Below are 18,245 nucleotides of genomic sequence, written 5' to 3'. Positions count from 1 at the left end.
ATTTCCAGGCATGCTCTGGGCGCTCAACATGGCCTCCCGGAGGTCCGGAGGCCCAGAACTACATTGCCCGGCATGCTCCGGGCACCCAACATGGCCTCCCGGAAGTTCGGAGTCCCAGAACTACATCTCCCGGCATGCTCCGGGCAGTCAACACGGCCTACCGGAAGCCTGGTGCCGGAAAACTACACCTACCAGAATTCCCTGGACAGCCAGCACGGCCAATCAGAGGCCGAGTTTTCGAGAACTACATTTAACAGCGCTCACTGTAACCCTAGCCCTTCCCGCCCTTACACAAAAAAGCCTCAAGCCCTATCCCTAAACATCCTCGAAACCCCTACGGACCTAACCCAAACTATTTACCACACTAAACCCCTGAAGTCCTATGCCTAAAACCCCTAACCCAATAAATTAAGACGCTCAAATCCCAAACCCGCAAAATTGAGATGCTCAAATCCCAAACCCCCTTCCAAAAAAGAAAAAGAAAAATCAAGAAAAAAAAAAAAATCAAACAAAACAAAAACAACGAAAGGGGTAGATCTGGTGGCATCTGCCCTGTAACCCTGCAAAAATCACGAGGGACCTAGAACAACAAAGCAAACGCACAAAATAACATTGACATCCTATCCATAAATGTGCTATAACAATTAATCACCTCCAAAGAGCTTCAAGCAATAAATGCACATACTACTAGATCGGTTTCCTCTAAAAGATCGTACCAGACCCTGACCCACCAAAAGAACCCTGCATGTAACTAACAGAAGCATCAACAAAGCACTGACCCCAAAGAGCAGCCCGGGCAGAAGGAGCTCTCTGATGCCGTGCCTGGGGCTCCTATACCATTTGGCCCCGCCCAGCACCCAAACCCAATCACCTGGGAAAGAGGAGGGGGCAAACCACAAGAAAGAGAGCAGGAGCAGCAGCAGCTGTGTTCTTTTATTTATTTATTTATTTGGTTTTTTTTGTGCCTATCCCTAGTTTACAGCATGCAGAGTGCAGACAAAAGAACTGGGGTGTTTCTAGAAGCAAAATTTACCGTATTTATGCCTCAGCTTTGAACATAGAAAGGACAATACAACCAAGAAAGTAAATGAAATATTTTCCACGGGAATTAGCTCAAACGTTAGTGTTAGGTCAGAGGTTGGACTCAATGATCTTGAGGTCTCTTCCAACCTAGAAGATCTGTGATTCTGTGTGATTTACATATGAAGAAAAATCTAGGAGCGTAGGAAATTACACAGCAAAAAAAACAACGACGTAATAAGCAACGCGCATGCACGGCCCCACGGCCGCCTGCAGTACTCGTTTTCCACCAGCAGGAGGCGGCAGAGGGCGCCCCCGGGCCCCACCGCGCATGCGCCCCCCTCGGCCGCCTGCAGTACTCGTTTTCCACCAGCAGGAGGCGGCAGAGGGCGCCCCCGGGCCTCACCGCGCATGCGCCCCCCTCGGCCGCCTGCAGTACTAGTTCTCCACCAGCAGGAGGCGGCAGAGGGCGCCCCCGGGGCCCCACCGCGCATGCGCGCCCCCCGGCCGCCTGCAATACCCGATTAAAACCAGCAGGTGGCGGCAGAGGGCGCCCGCGGGCGTCACCGCGCATGCGCGCCCCTCGGCATCCTGCAGTACCCGATTAAAACCAGCAGGTGGCGGCAGAGGGCGCCCGCGGGCGTCACCGCGCATGCGCGCCCCTCGGCCGCCTGCAGTACCCGATTAAAACCAGCAGGTGGCGGCAGAGGGCGGCCGAGGGCGTCACCGCGCATGCGCGCCCCTCGGCCGCCTGCAGTACCCGACTAAAACCAGCAGGTGGCGGCAGAGGGCGCCCGCGGGCGTCACCGCGCATGCGCGCCCCTCGGCCGCCTGCAGTACCCGATTAAAACCAGCAGGTGGCGGCAGAGGGCGTCCGCGGGCGTCACCGCGCATGCGCGCCCCTCGGCCGCCTGCAGTACCCGATTAAAACCAGCAGGTGGCGGCAGAGGGCGCCCGCGGGCGTCTCCGCGCATGCGCGCCCCCCGGCCGCCTGCAGTACTCGCTTCCCACCAGCAGGTGGCGGTAGAGGGCGCACGCGGGCGTCACCGCGCATGCGCGCCCCCCGGCCGCCTGCAGTACCCCTTTCCCACCAGCAGGTGGCGGCAGAGGGCGCCCGCGGGTGCCAACGCGCATGCGCGTCCCCCGGCCGCCTGCAGTATTCGTTTTCCACCAGCAGGTGGCGGCAGAGGGCGCCACCGGACCCCACGGCGCATGCGCGTCCCCCGGCCGCCTGCAGTACTTGCTTCCCACCAGCAGGTGGCGGCAGAGGGCGCCCGCGGGCGTCACCGCGCGTTGCGCGCCCCCCGGCCGCCTGCAGTACTCGTTTTCCACCAGCAGATGGCGGCAGAGGGTGCCCACGGGCGTCATGCGGCATTCGTGGCGCCCGGCAGCCTGCAGTACTCGCTTCCCACCAGCAGGTGGCGGCAGAGGGCGCCCCCCGGCTGCCTGCAGTACTCGTTTTCCACCAGCAGGTGGCGGCAGAGGGCGCCCGCGGGAGTCACCGCGCTATGCGCGCCCCTCGGCCGCCTGCAGTACCCGAGTAACAGCAGCAGGTGGCGGCAGAGGGCGCCCGCCGGTGCCACCGCGCATGCGCGCCCCTCGGCCGCCTGCAGTACTCGTTTTCCACCAGCAGGTGGCGGCAGAGGGCGCCCGCGGGAGGCCTTGTCGGGCGGATCACAGCTCGCCTACTGTGCCATTCGGAGCTTGTGGCTGTATTTTTTCCAACGTATTTGCTACCCACACCCTGCGGGGCAGCTTGTCTTACAAAGAATTCTCTCTGTTAATATTCTCTTTAAGGCGGGCACGAAGCATCCACTGCTCTTCTAAGCAAGCAACCTTCCTTCTGTGCTCCCTTCGGGATGCAGGACTATGTGCACTCAGATTTATTCCACTCATTTTTCTTCCCCTTTTCATTGGCACAGTCTCCAAGGACGCCTGGCTTTCTTCTCACAGACTCGCGTCCGTTTCAGTGTAAGGCATCTTTTCCCTCCGCTGCTCTAATCCAAATTCAAATTATCCAGATAAAACAATAGCGAGGTAAGAGAGAACTGTCTGAGTTAAAGTCACCATCTTTCTGTAACTAATTTAGCAGACAGCTGTACCACATCAGAGGAGGAGGTTTAGATGCTAACCAGGTCAGGCACATCACGGTCAAGTGAGCGCCCCCGGAATCACTAAAGAAACTTAAGGAAGAATCTACTAGAAGAAAGCTGTCTCCTCTTACCACCACCTATTTAAAAGATAGTGTAGTACAGGCAGTTCTACGTGCATAAAACCACATACACACAGTATACCTGACCCAAGTAAATTCCCTCTGAGAAGTCCACCATTAAGCAAAAGAGGTGTATTGTGGTGACATACAGCTGCCGTGTAATGATCCTGAAGGGATGAATCGCCCTATGTATTCCAAGGTACTCCTGTGGTTCGTTTGTTTTTTTTTTCAAGTACGTTCCCGCTAAGAAAAGAGTTCAGAATTGTTTATAACGAGTTCGTTCCAAGTGTCACTTTCTCACTTAACGTAGTAATAAAGATACGCTGCTGCTTTTGGATTTTATTTCCTTCTTGAATCTCACTGGTGTAATTCCAATGGTCAAACAACCTCTTCCAGAAAGACCAGCCCACTGCTTCACAGGAGAAGGAAAAGATGTCTCACACACGCTGGCTAGTACTAAAAAGAGTAATAGGAAGAGAAGTTCAGGCCATCAATGTAAGTATGTTTCCCTGCCTCTTCTGCTGGCTGGTCAAGTGGAATCCTCAGGACAGCCCCAGTACCTTGTGAAGAGCTTCTTAACGCCAGCACAACTTCAACCTGTCTTTTAAAAGAAAGCTGTTAAAGGAGCAGGAGACTGTTTTTAAATGAGAACAACCGAAAATAAAATTATCTGAAGAGCCACTTACTACTGGCATATTACCGTTTAAAAGGAAAATATTAATTACGTGCAGGTGCTCCAGTCTTCGTTGCATTTTCTGTGATTCACAACATTACCTTTGAACAAAAGAGTAAGAGGAACGGAAGGGAGGATATTAACTCGGGTAACCAAGGATTTGGTAAGCTGGAACTTGGTGTCTTTAACACTTTAGCCTTGGAGCAAAAATGTACACCCTGTACAGGCTGAGCTGACTGATGAGGCAGGTGCTCCAGGGTACGTGCTACCGGGAGGTAAGTAACAAACACATTCCGCAGCTATTACCAGAAGTGGGGTTTCAGGATATGCAGACTGGTTTCACAAAAAATATTAGCGGTCTGTTGGTGACAGACAATTTGAGGAATTCAGCGCTGCCCATTACAGACTCCTCAGATCAGCACTTAACGAGAATTAATAAAACGGTTTATTTTTTTTTTTTATATATATATATATATATACACACACATATACACACACACACACACACACACACCTATGTTCAAAAAAATGCATACAGTTAAAATATCAAATTAGTGATCCGGTAACAACACTGTTCAAAACCAATCTCTTTTGTATGAACATTAAAATAAATGCACACTTTTAAAAGCATTTCTTTTTAGTGCTTCCAAAGCACAGCGTGTGCCAAGGCAAGGCCACCTGAAGAATCTCCGTCCTCCTCACGGGATGAAAGAGAACTGAAGTCAGGGACCTGGGAAGCCTCAGGTGCGCTTTCATAATGTCTGCAGATAAAAACAGAAGAGAGTCTGAGGTAGATTGTTTAGTAACCACCAAGTGGTAACAGTCACAGGGCTGTCTTTAGCTTTCATTAACACAACAGCAGTTTCTTTACTCTCGATCTACGCTGAATCTCAAGTTTAAAGGCATGGCTAGCAGTTCTCGGGAACAAGGCCCTCGTCTCTGTGCTGGCAACATGCAATATTACCAGTGCAGGTGTTTCTGGGAGTTTTGGTTGGTTGGTTGGTTTTTTATTGGGGGGGGGGGGGGGGGGGACACAACAGATGGGATCTCTCCACAATGCAGACACTGTGTGCATTTGACAGTGCCCCATTTTAGTGCGATCCACTGCCTATTGCACGTAAAACGGCTAATGACAGTATTCAAGTGAGTAAATTCTCACCACCTGCAGGAGGGGCAGCAATGGTTATTTTTTTCAGCCTGTTGAGCAAAGAGCACCCTCCACAGGAAAAAAGCCACACCTTTCATAGCACGTCCTTAAGGTTACAGCCCAGCTTCTGCCGATAGAGGTTCGTAAAGTTAAAGCTCTGCTGCTTCTTCTCGGACTCTGACAGTAAGATCACTTGACCGCCAGGATGGCGAGGGCAACAGCTACGTCCTCTTCCACTCTTCTGCGGCACAGCAAACTCATTCCCGGTCCGTATTCCTCTGGCTGGTACACTATTATCTACCGTTCACCTGATTAACTCTGTTGGGTAGGCTGTTGAACTCTAGCTCCTCTAGCGTTCTCTCTAAGTGCTGTATTAAGACACGATTTTTAAACCTAGGGAAGTAATTTCATTTCTTCTTCCAAAAACAGCAGTTAAATAACTCAGTATTATTTGGCCACGACAAACAGTATTAGCGGAGGCTCTCTGTTTCCAGCATGGAAGAGCTTCCCTCATTTCTGACATCAGAATGGCAAATTTAATTTGATACAGCCATCTTTCCCCAACCCACGCAAATTCTGGGTCTTTCTTCCATAACCACCCGTATCTTTCTATTTCACACTTCAGCTCTAGGTAACGACCATTTACTTCAGAAAATACAACGGCAGTTTGACCGCTGAAACTGTAATAATTTAGGTATGTCAAAACAAAACACTTGTTTTGGAAAAGACTGAGATTTGCTATCATGAACAACGTTAGCGTTTAACTCCGAATCATTCGTATCTATACAAACCTTGCTCCTTCCCTTATAGCAAATTCAATGAAATACTTCTGAGTTTCCATCCGTCCTTGTACGTACCTCCTCAAGAAGAGAGAAGATTTTTTTCACGATCTTAAAGAAGAGATCCAAACAGATATTAGAAACAGATCTTGTAAATGCATTTTCAGTAAATCTCAACAGCCAAAGGAAAAACAACAAAGCCTAGAGTTTCCCATTTCTGCATACAGTAATGCACGTAAGAAAAAAAAAGCCAGCATACCAATAATTTGAAGTGATATCGATTAGCTGATATTCAAATGTAACGCTGAATTTTGTTCTCTTAAAAGAGCAGTATCTAGAAACACCTGCCCTTGGAAAATGCAGACTAGGTTTAATCAGCAGAGAAGCCTTGTATCTCCACGAACACGCTGCCATGATCAGCAGTTAATAGAAACAAAGGGATACCGAGCCATGTTTCAACCTAGAGCTGTCATTTTTGAAAGCAGAGGTTTAAGATAACTACTCTTTACAAGATGACCGATCTATGTGGAGCATGAGCACGATTGTCTCGTATAAAGTTTAACAAAAAAAAAAAAAAAAGTAGCGCAAAAGAATGAACCGGACACCTTAGATGTGAAACAACAGTATTTTTTCATTGGTTTCTGTGCTTTCTTCTCTGAACCAACTATGAAAACACGAATGGTGCTGTGACTAAGCCTGCTTAAGAGTGCTGCAGTAAGGACGGTGAGGATATAAAGTTGGACTGTGAATACATGTACTTACTTTCTTGTTCTTCCACTACTTGTACACGAGTAATCAAAAATCATTCCAAATCTGAGGGTTTATTTTCAAAATAGATCCTCATTTCAAGAAAAAGTCTTCTGTACCCCTAGCCTATTTTTAATACACTAATAAAGAACTTACTTCTTCCACGTTTGCAAACCTCTTTCACCACTCTGATTTTAATACCAGCATCGCTTCCCTCCAACATTGTAGGTGTTATTTTAAATCAATTTGGCACAGATTCAGAAGTAGACTCCATCACTCGTTTTTGGTCATCTCCAGCCACGCTGTAATTTAGAGGCCCTCGAACAAGTGCATTGGTACCAGGTTTACGATCCAAGCCATCTTTGCATCATTTAAGCAATTGAACTCATCATGTAGAGAGTCTAAGTCACCAGGTGACATTTCATCCTCTCCCTTAACAGCTGGAACCGAAGAAGCCATTTGCACAGACAAGCCATCAATTTGCTCTTCCAGCAACTGACAGTTTTCTGCTTTCTTCTCTCCATTACCATCTTGGACAGTACTGATACCAGTGTCTGAAAATTAAGAAGGAGCTTAGTAGTGCATATAACTGCAGGATCAAAAAACACAGAAGGACATTATTCTGCATCCCTTCTTGTTGAAAGTACTGTGGAGAGAGTTACTCAGCACTGTCAGATCACTTCAGTAGTTTTATTCACCCTTTGACGCAACCACAGGAATACCTCCTTTTGGGCTGCAACCGTCTCATACGACTGTCGTGAAGTTATTTGCTGTATTCCCGTTTCAGTGACTAAAGCAAACTAAAGTTTCCCCTCCTTCCCCCAGTTCCAGCAAATTTTTCTTTCGACTCTGCTGCAACAGGTGGGTAAATTACTATTTGTGAGAAATTTAAATTTTTTTTTTTTTTTTACACACTTTCCTTCCCCACTTCTCCCTTCCCCACTATAGAATACACAAATGAGAATTAAAAGCTGAAATGAAATCCTTGCTACCGCCAAACCATCGTGGTGAAAGGTTTCAGCACTTTTTAGAAACAGTTCCAAATTATTGCTCATTCAGGACTTCGTTACCTATAGCAACAGCCTGTTTGTCTAAGCCGACCAAAGAAATTCAGTCCCAATTAACTCTAAAACTTACGTGTCCTTTTGAATTAACACAGAAAGCACGGAGACCTTTTTTTTTTTTTCCCTGCACACTATGTCCATTTATGACCACACAAGTTCCTGTACTACAACAACTCCAACACACCTTTATTTGTTGGCATGCCTTTGAGGTTCAGATATGGTGACGGAGATCCAGCAGCACAGGGTGGCCCTTTCCCACCAACATGGTTTGTCACAACAGTGACTGTGGCCGTCGCAATAGCGGCGACGTGCTACGCCTTCTCTCTTTAGTGATGCTGGAGTATTGGGCTCTCCAGGACGCTTGATCTTATTCTGAGGCCCAGCAACAAATTTATCTGCTTCATCTATCATCGTACCCTGAAAAGACTTTTTTTTTTTTTTTTTAATATAAGTAAAAAACAATTGCTTCGTCAATTCACTACCAGAGTATTTGCCTCCGTGTTACAATTCAGTTACTTTTCAAATAATGATACAGCAGATAGCAAGACTTCTCCTACCTTCTCATCCTGTTTGAACAGACTGCCAAGTGTATGAAGAAGCCTTTTTGGTTGATCTGGATCAATCTCCCGAAGGGGTGAAGGCATCATTTTCAACTACTCCTGATGATTTCCCCTTTGAGCAACAGGAACGCCGTGAAGGCAGTCTGCAGCAGAACAAGGTATCTAAATTTAGTCTACCTTAAGACTAAGGAAATACAAGCCTCGCATGCTTCCATTTCCAGCGTTAGCATTTAAGATCTAGAAATCACTATTTCCTCCCTCTACAAAACAAAGGAAAAGCAAAAGGCAAATAAAGCCCCTCTTTCCTTTCACCATCACTATAAGAACATCTACTGCATCCTGTTGCACAGGAAAGCTCACCCATGAAACTGAATTTTCAAATTCCAAACACGCACAACATGTTTTGTGACAGAAGGCAGAAATTTCATTCTTCTCCTTCGGAATCTAGGGAAGAACGACTGACCCAAGAAACGATGCAAAGTCTACTTCCTCTCCCACACCGAGGACAGAAACACTACTTAGGTGAATTAAATAGCTGTACCAGAATATTAATAAATAATTGTGTCCATTTACCTTCATCCTGCCCCACGATATCCCTGTGTGTTTTCAGAAGATTGGTTCTCATTCCGGTTAGCTGATCTAGAAGACTGTGACAAGACATATCATATGCATTTCTGAATGCCCGTGGCTTCAAATCCTAGTTTTATAATAAAACAAGTAACTTTCAGTTAACCCGCGAGTTCTCACGCACAAAGAAATTGCTCTGTGGGCTGTACTACCGTTAACTACTAAACAAAACAAAACAAAAAAAATTCCAAAACAACTTCAGACATTCTGAACGTATTCTGAAACAACTTTCTTTCCATCTCTCCGGAAAGAGCTTTCCTCCTATCTGTGACAAAGGAAAAAAAAAAAAGTTGTGATCGCGGGAGTCGTTACACAAAGCCACACTCTGTGAATTCACTACTACAGTTAAGATCATTTTTAGTCAAAAATACCTCGGCAGCAATGCTATCACTGCAAACATAGCGTTGCCAAAAAAAAAAAAAAAAAGAAATTCAACTCAAGATATAGGAGAGGGCGAGCTAAAAGCACAAATAACATGACCGATGGAGGCTGCAACAACCACCTGGTAGATGGTTGTCCACAGCCCTCGGATTGCACGGTCGTCTTTCCTGACAAACGAATACTGAAAAAGAAATACTGAATACTTTTCAGAATACTGAAAAGAACAGAAAAGATACACCGTGTGTCCGCAAAAGCCTTCGGGGAGACTACTGAAAGGAAAACCAAACCAAAAAACTAGGAACAGCAAGTGGCATATACGTCAGTTTTGTTAACAGAGCACCACTAATGTACCAGGAATTTCCACATTCTTCGCCCCTCCTCTACCTTGAAAATGTCACCCAATTCTGTCAGTGTCTTCACCATCAGCATTTATTTATTTATTTCGTTTTTCACGTGGACATCCGAGGAAAACATTGAGTACCCTGTCATCGAGGAAGAAGAGGAGAGGGGGGAAAAAAAAAAAAAAAAAAAAAAAGAGAGATGAGGGGGGAAGAAGCACTGCCATTCCTTTCCTCGGTAATGCGAGCAAAAAGCTCAGGCGCTCAGCAACAACGTGCTTTGAAAGATAAAACACAGAAGAAACTGCACGTTATTTAGTCTCAGCTACAGAGTCACGTGTATTTGTACCTGCTCATTTATTCATCTGCCAGTGTATTTTAGTACAAACGCTACAGAACATAGAAACCGCAAGGTTACTACTACCTTTTGTGACCGACGCGATCTTTGGCAGGAACAGCTATCGAAAAAGAACCAACAAAATCCCCTTCGTCGACAGCCATCCGAACCTTTATCGTCTAACAGCAGTCCTACAAACATCCCCTGGGATGCTCAACTCCTGAAACTTTCTGTTCAACTTGAGGCAGAACAAGCCCTTACCCTGGGCACCTTCACCCAGCTCTCCACTGCTAGCAGAGTAGCACCCTGATACTGTCCAGGACGCGCTGCAGCAGCCTACTCGCTTACGCGTATTTACTGCAGCCTGGTTCGAGACGCGCACAGAGGGACCCACGAAAAATCCACCCTTTCCTTCAGAGAAGTAAATACATACGTACATACGGACGACACGGTAAGGAAGAAAAGCTGAACACACAGCATGCGGTCCTTTACCGTGGGGCAGATCCAGCATCAGCACAAGGAGCTTTGGGGCACGTGAGCGATCATCTACACCGGCCATCGCGACAAGCCAAACTCACGCACACGAGCCTCGACCTAAAAACACAGAACACATTAAGTTCCTTTATAGCTTATGGAAGTAACAACCAGCATCTTAGATGCAGTTGGATAGTTGGATTGCATCAGCTTAGGGACTGCCTCCTTCAAAACGCACAGGGGGGTGGGGAAACCAGTCTTGGAAACCTGTTGCCTAACAGGAAGGAGACTGTTGTCTTCTCCTCCATAGGTGACGTTCTTCCAAGCATCGTCCTGCTCCTGGATTTTACCAGCCGCGACGGGATGGTCCTACCGGCGTGAGTCGGGAACGCTTCCCACGGGGTTTCTGTGACACTGAAGTAAGTTTTCCGCAGGTACAAGTAACGCAGCACGAGACGGCAAGGAAGCTAAGGCACCGTCTGCAGCACAGCACGTGTGCGATATTGGGCCTGAGGGGACCAGTCAAAGCCTGCAGTAATCGCTGAACAGGTGGGCAAGCAGGGAGCCCTACGGGAAACAAAGCTCACGTTCTGCAAAGCTCTTTTCCCGTCAAGAAGACGGCCTTTTCTATTCAGCGCATTTACTGAACTTTAGGCTACTTCCCATTCGCTTTGGCAAGTTAGCCTTTGCGTAAGCCAAGAGGTTTTAAACTGCCAAGCACCACTGATGGTTCTTGTTCTCCAACAACAGGGAATTTCAATCAGGGCACTCGTTAACAGGAAAGCCTGGCTCTGTTTCACACAAATCACGTACCTAAACCACGGAGACAGGAGTCTGCAGGACGAACTCTTTAAAAGGTGAACTTAAAGAGAAGGATACTACTCATTTTTCCACAACTTCTGCAAGGACTGCGGCAAAAAAAGGCTGAACCAGGGACGTCTCTATCATCATCCCCTCTAGAATTCAGCAACTCCATACAGTTATGGGGCAAATACCACAGCTGCAGCGCAAGACAAACAAAGACCTCGAAGGTCACGTTTCTGCCTGCGTACCGAGTTCCGCTGGGAAGACCCCCCACCTCTGGAAAGACCCCCAGCCGCTCAACTCCCAAGCAACGTTGCCACGGCCAGTGCTTACGCAGAGTTTTGCTCTCTCTCGCTGCTCAGTACAGGCCCAAGGCCTCCTTTATTGCACACAGTTCAAGCAAAACTCTTGGGACATAACCAAGAGACAGACAGACAGACAGACAGACAGAAATTGCCTCTCACGTCTGTCCTCACTGACCGCAACCAGCGTCCTGGAAAGCCCCGCAAGCACCGGTCTATTCCTAGGACAACTCCGAAAGCTGAGGCGGGACAAAGTTTAGCCTCTCGTACCAAAGACTGAGCAACAGACAGAGCCTGACAGGCCAGTTCATTCTAGGTCTAAGAGGCTACTACGACTCGGCAGGCACTACGTGCCTTCCTTCCCTTTGCACTTCCCAGCGCCGAGCAGCTCGCGCTTCCGCAAATTCAACGAAGCCTTGGAGCCGGGGCTGCAGGAAGCTTACGAGCACGCCTTGATTCCACCCCGAGGTCGCTGCGACTTACCTGGGCAGTCGGGACGGACGGGCTGCTCTCTCTCCTGAGAACCCTGCGACCGCAGCACGCCAGCTGCGGCTTTCCTCGCTTTACCCGGTGCGCCACCTTCGCTCGGCAACAAACCCCGCAGGGGTCCTAGCGGCGGGGAGCTGCTTCTGCCCCGGTGAACCGCAGCACAAGGAGAGAGCCGGCTGTCAGGACGCAGGGAGAGGAAAGCCTCCGGGGCGCGGCGCGGCGCAGCCCAACGATCAAGCGCAGCGAGGACCCGCGCCCGGCCTCAACACCCCCCGCCCCTCCCGGCCCGACGCTCCGAGGAGGCACCCCCGGAGGCTCTCGCTCGCCTCACCGCCGGCAACCGCGCTCGCCGCCAGCGGCAACCTGCGCCTCCCGGCGCGCACGGCCCGGCCCCGGCCCGGCCCCGGCCCGGCCGCGCAGCCCGGAGCCCACGTGGCCGCCCGGCAGCGCAGAACTACAGCTCCCAGCATGCCTCGGGACGGAGCACTCCAGCCAATCCAGAGGGGCGTCGGCCACGCGCACGCAACGGCACCTCCTCCTGCTGCCCTCTCTGCCCCCCCCCGCCGCCGCAGCCGCCCCCCTCTCCCCTGTCCCCTCTCCCCCAGCCCCCCGAAGCCGCCCCAGCTCCTCTCGTGCTCCGAGCATCTCCAGCATTTCAGGAACTGGAACCCTGGAACCGCTGACGTCTGGCACGTGTCAGAAACGTGGCAGGAGACGTACTCTGCTGTCGCAAGGCACTTGCAAAGCCGGCCCGACAGCTGAAGCAGACTCACACAGTCCACCGAGCAACTCGGGGCCCCCACTGCTGTCCACTCACCCTCATGCTTCGTTCAAGCTTCCGTGCCTACGCCCTGAGCTACAAGAAACAAAGAGAGAAGGTCACATCCACAATGGATACGCAAACAGTGCGGCACATGCAGAGGACTCAAACACAGAGACCAGAGCCAGACAAATAAAACAAACAAACAAACAAACAAACTGAAGTCCACAAATGCCACAAGGCCATGAATGCATAGCAGCCCCGGCAGGGGTAATGGCAGACATACCCTTTGCAGATGAAAAAGGTGACCCTGCTCAGTCTCTTGGTAATACTGCACCAACACGGTCAAGCCTCTTGTAGCATGTCATCAAGCTGGTTTTAGTCCTCTGGAGAGTTACACAAGTGGGTTGATTCATCTAGAGATTAAAATACAGATCAAACACAGGAGCGTATCCCACCATCCCAAAAAAAAAGTGAGCCAGCAACCTCTGCTACATATCCCTCTATGAAGTGAATTCCAAGCCCTTAGAATTCCAGAAATCCATAGACTCCAGCCTGCCTAGAGAACCCGGCAACTGACTGAAGGAAAAACAAAGCACTTACCCCCAAAGAGCAGCCCAGGCAGAAGGAGCTCTCTGACGGCATACTTGGGGCTCATATACCTTTTGGTCCCACCCAGCACCCAAACCCAATCACCTGGGAAAGGGGAGGGGCAAAGCACATGAAAGTAGAAAGAGGAGGAGCAGCAGCTGTGGTTTATTTACTTATTTATAAGGCTTAGCTCAACAGCATGCAGAGGGCAGACAGGAGAACTGGGGTGTTTCTAGAAGCAACAATCCCCATGCTTTCGCTGCAGCTTTGAATATTGAAAGGACAACACAACCAAGCAAGTAACTGAAGCTTTTTCAGCTCGAATTAGCTCAAACTTTTATTTACGCAGAAAGAAAAATCTAGGAGCAGAACAGATTATACGCCAACAAAATCAATTCCGTTCCACTCGCAGCAAAAATCACTTCCTTCAGCAGGCTATCTGAGAACCAAAAGGCTATGCTGATGGGTCAAAACACACTACAGGACACTGGGGCCGGGCCCTCCGCTGCACCCACTTAAAACCCATCCCTACACTCACCAAGGTGCAACCCCAACCCGAACACAGACGCAGCATTTCAGCCTCAACACAGTTTCCAGAACTGCTGGAAAGCAAGCTTCATCCTCAGCGAGGCGTGCTCAGGCTGCACAGGAGGGGGCTTCGGGCACCTCTTTGCCTACCGAAGAAGACCGCCATCAGCACCTGCTTTGTTCCGATCCTAAAGGCTAACATCACAGCCCACGTCGCCTGGGACACCCGATAAACAGAAGAGAAAGCAGCCATACCGTTTTCAAGCCGTCCCTGCACGTGTCGCTCCTCGATGATCTGCAACCTCCTCTCAAATCCTCAACCGCTTCTGTGGAGAGCCTGCCATGGCACCTGCAAAGCAAGACCCTTCGCAGTCACCTCGTGCTACTTGGCAGTTCTGCTCCAATCCAGCTCACAAACAGCCCGCCCTTCCCGTGCTGCTCTTCAGAGTGCAGCTTGGCCCCTCTGAGCCTGTGCGACACACCTGTGAAACAAAAAGAAAAGCATAGGCTGAAGCAGCATCCAAAGCCACAGCACAGCTGGGACAGTTACTCTCATCTGCTCCCTAACCTCTGCTCCCTCACCTGCCCTCGAGGCAGATGCTTCCATCTGCTCTCTTAGGCCAGCTACAACACCCCTGAAATATCAACAGGATTTTTACTGTACTTTGTGCAGTTAAGTAACTGCAGTGACAACTGCACCCCTAAAGTACCTGCTACATCTGTTCATCGCTCACCTTGCCAAAAGCAGCTCCGGTCAAGTCCCGCGTTGTACACTGTGTTTCAGCTTTAACAAATGAAAACGGTCACAAGATAATCATTCAGCTGCCAGCATTAGCACCCATCCCTCAACAACACAAAGGGACCCCGTTTACAATATTATCATTTCAAAACAGCAGCCCCCATACCTCAGCACACCTCAGAAGTAGACCAAGCCAGTCACCGAGCTGCCTACGGAGCGCTGAACAGTTCCGGAAGGAGCTCTTTCCTGTGACAGGTTCCTCCAAAGGTTTACGCTCTACTGGGGACAGGAGAGAAATAAAAATAAAAGTTTCAAAAACCCCTTATCTGTAAGCTTTCAAGATTCCACAGACCTCCTCCTCAAGCACACCGTTCAAGCACTATGCGAGCAGCTGCTCACAAGCAGCTCAACTCTTCCCCCCCACACGCACATCTGACAAACACCACAGAGATGACTGTGCCTGCTGCCCTTCAGTACGTGCCCAGAGGCAGACCAGATGTCTTCGCCAACACAGTCCGGACAATGTATTAGCACACCCATGCACTGCCACGTTAGCTGTCATCACTAACTGCCAGGCAGGACAGCTCCAGACCAAACACATACACACACAGCCACGCCACAAACACTACAAACAAAACACACAACACAAGGCGCAAGAAAAAGTGACCCCCGGAGGGAAGCCCTATGGCAACAGCAAGTCACAACAGGTGCTCTGCACCAGACCCAAGGAGAGACTCAAATGTCACGACACGCGACTGGAAGACACTGCCAGAACTGGGGTGATGGAGGTCTAAAAAGCCTTCCTTCAAGACAAGAGACCAGAAGGATGGGGACTGAAAACCCCATATGATTCAAAGATCGAAGCCGAAATTCCTTTAAGCGGTATATTCTTTATTGCAGCGCTGGATGCACGGGGGGATCTCTCCACCTATCGTGCATACCCAAAGCAGAAAGCAGTCTTGAATTTATACAATCAATCTATCAATATTCTACCGGCGCCTATACATATTCATTGCCTACCCCCGCCTTCCCTCGCTTCTCATGCTAATTAGCCTTTTGGCACCTTGCGCCTGAGTAGAGCCTCCCAAGAACTGTGGGCAGGGGCCTTTGGGACGTGGGCAGGGGTCTTTGGGAGGAAGACCCCGAGTCTTCCTCACATTGTACTTTTCACCTTTGGTCAGGAATCCGCTGAGTTGGCATGTTTCTTAATCGCAAGAGCTGGCTGTTGCTAATTCTTCCCTTTGTTGTGTCTTTATAATGAATTCCAACGTCCAGTTTTGAGATTTATAGTCCTTACATTTGTTTCTCTGTCCGTCTGCCGCTTCCTTATCGTGAGTTCCGGTGTCTTGTTTCGAGATATACAGTCCTTGTCTGGGGACTGTCCTTGCCTCCCCAATACCTCCTTAATCACATAAGACGACGCTTAGGAAATCAATTCCCAAGCAAGAGCTCCTGATGCGGCCCAGATGACTTCCACAAGAGCGAGGATGGAAACAGATGCGATCTCAAACCGAATATGATGCACGAGACCTGAAACAGAACTGCACTTCAAGCAGCGACTGCAAGACAAGAAGTGCTCGGATCAGAGCCACGATGACAAAACAAGCACTGAGGCCCTTCAGCACCGCTACCAAGTCGCCTGTCTGGTCTGTCCAGTGTAAAAAGCTAGAAGGATATCAAGACCCGAGAAGCACAGAACAGACATTGCAGAAGCAACACTACAGGACAGACGAACAGAAGGAAACTGTCCTGCCTGGCGCACGCACTCACGCTACAAAATAATCCCGCTGCTTCTATTAGCCTGGTGACCCAGCCACAAGCAGCCTGAACGTGACCCAGCCTGAACCACCCTCGCAGCGGCACCAAGTATTTTCAGCCAGCTGGCTCCACGCTGCTCTGGCTCCCAGCTCCCATTAGCCACCCCAGATATGCAGATACCAGGTGCCCCCCAACTTAGCTCTCAGGTTGCTGCATGGTAAATTCCCTCCGCCTCAAGAAATACACAGGCACTGGTCGTCATCTTAGTCAATTGCCAGGCTCATCATCAGCTGCAAAAACAGAGTACCAGCATTCACTAGCATGCCGGTCATGATGCCCACCTTCTCCACAACGCTGACTACTGCTGATGCAACATACAACTATGCTCACCTGTTCCTCTCCAAATCCAAGCTCCAACAGTGCAACCAGTATCATCCACACCACCTGGGAAAACAAAGGGATTAAATGATCGTTGCGTTCACAACACATCACCCAATGGTGTGTTTTTTTTGTTGTTGTTGTTTTTGTTATTGTTGTTTTTTGTGTGTGTGTTTCCTGTATTTATTTATTTTTTAGTCTGCTTTAGCTCAACGGCATGCAGAGTGCAGACAAGAAAACTGGGGTGTTTCTAGAAGCAACAATCCCCACGCTTTTGCTGTAGCTTTGAATATTAAAAGGACAATACGACCCAGCAAGTAACTGGAACTTTCTTACCTGGAATTAGCTCAAACTTTTCTTCACATTGAAAGAAAAATCTAGGAGCAGAACAGATTATACACCAACAAAATTGAGTCCATTTCATCCCCAGAAAAAAAATCACATGCTCTCATCCCCTCCTGTACCTCAGCCGCTTGCCTACCCCACGTGGCACACGCTTCCATCTGTTCTCTTTACCCACTTATAGCACCTCTAAAAGGCAAACTGGAATTTTACTCTATTGGCTGTAGGAAAATAACTGCAGTGACAACCGCGCCCCAAACTGAGCCAGCAGCCCCTACTAAACATCCCTCTACTAAGTGAATTCCAAGCACTTAAAATCCAGAAATCCATAGACTCCAGCCTGCCTAAACAACCCTGCAACGGACAGAAGGAAAAACAAAGCACTGTCCCCAAAAGAGCAGCCCAGGCAGAAGGAGCTCTCTGATGGCATGCCTGGGGCTCATATAGCATTTAGCCCCGCCCAGCACCCAAACCCAATCACCTGGGAAAGGGGAGGGGCAAAGCACATGAAAGTAGGAAGAGAGCAAAAGGAGCAGCTGTGTTTTGTTTTGTTTTCCTTTCCTTTCCTTTCCTTTGTTTTTTAAAATCTGTTTTATCTCAAAAACATTCAGAGAGCAGACAAGAGACCTGTGGTGTTTCTAGAAGCAAAAATCCCCTTTTGCTTTTGCTGCAGCTTTTAATGTTGAACTGATAACGGCACCAAGCAAGTAACTGAAACTTCTTCAACTGGAATTAGTTTAAACACGCTCACCGTCATCTGCAAACACAGAGAACCAGCATTCACTAGCCCTAACCCTAACCCCAACCCTCACCCTAAACTCTAACCCTAGCCCCAGCCCTAGTCCCTAAGCCCAACCCTGGTTCCCGAGAACTTCATTTCCAGGCATGCTCTGGGCGCTCAACATGGCCTCCCGGAGGTCCGGAGGCCCAGAACTACATTGCCCGGCATGCTCCGGGCACCCAACATGGCCTCCCGGAAGTTCGGAGTCCCAGAACTACATCTCCCGGCATGCTCCGGGCAGTCAACACGGCCTACCGGAAGCCTGGTGCCGGAAAACTACACCTACCAGAATTCCCTGGACAGCCAGCACGGCCAATCAGAGGCCGAGTTTTCGAGAACTACATTTAACAGCGCTCACTGTAACCCTAGCCCTTCCCGCCCTTACACAAAAAAGCCTCAAGCCCTATCCCTAAA

The 18,245-nt window shown here is 49.2% G+C and overlaps 2 long non-coding RNA genes across 4 annotated transcripts; both read right to left on the bottom strand.

Moving 5' to 3' along the window:
- Positions 1 to 4,327: 4,327 nt before the first annotated feature.
- On the bottom strand, positions 4,328 to 12,336 carry LOC311437912. Of its 3 annotated transcripts, XR_014693815.1 has the most exons (6): positions 9,595 to 9,685; positions 8,776 to 8,849; positions 8,200 to 8,345; positions 6,735 to 7,132; positions 5,844 to 5,942; positions 4,328 to 5,420 (listed from the first exon to the last, which is right to left on the bottom strand). It is a non-coding gene; the product is annotated as an uncharacterized lncRNA (long non-coding RNA). The 3 variants fall into 3 exon arrangements; XR_014693814.1 differs by lacking the exon at positions 9,595 to 9,685 and adding an exon at positions 11,949 to 12,336 and having other exon boundaries at positions 5,844 to 7,132; XR_014693816.1 differs by lacking the exon at positions 9,595 to 9,685 and having other exon boundaries at positions 8,776 to 9,337.
- Positions 12,337 to 15,442: 3,106 nt separating this feature from the next.
- Positions 15,443 to 17,502, bottom strand: LOC311437911. The gene is made up of 3 exons (XR_014693813.1): positions 17,045 to 17,502; positions 16,721 to 16,774; positions 15,443 to 16,620 (listed from the first exon to the last, which is right to left on the bottom strand). It is a non-coding gene; the product is annotated as an uncharacterized lncRNA (long non-coding RNA).
- Between the last annotated feature and the right edge of the window lie 743 nt (positions 17,503 to 18,245).

The sequence above is a fragment of the Aythya ferina genome (assembly GCF_964211825.1).
Source record: "Aythya ferina genome assembly, chromosome: 5".
Lineage (NCBI taxonomy): Eukaryota > Metazoa > Chordata > Aves > Anseriformes > Anatidae > Aythya > Aythya ferina.
The sequence above is the reverse complement of the archived record's forward strand: the minus strand, read 5'-3'. Positions and strand labels throughout refer to the sequence as shown.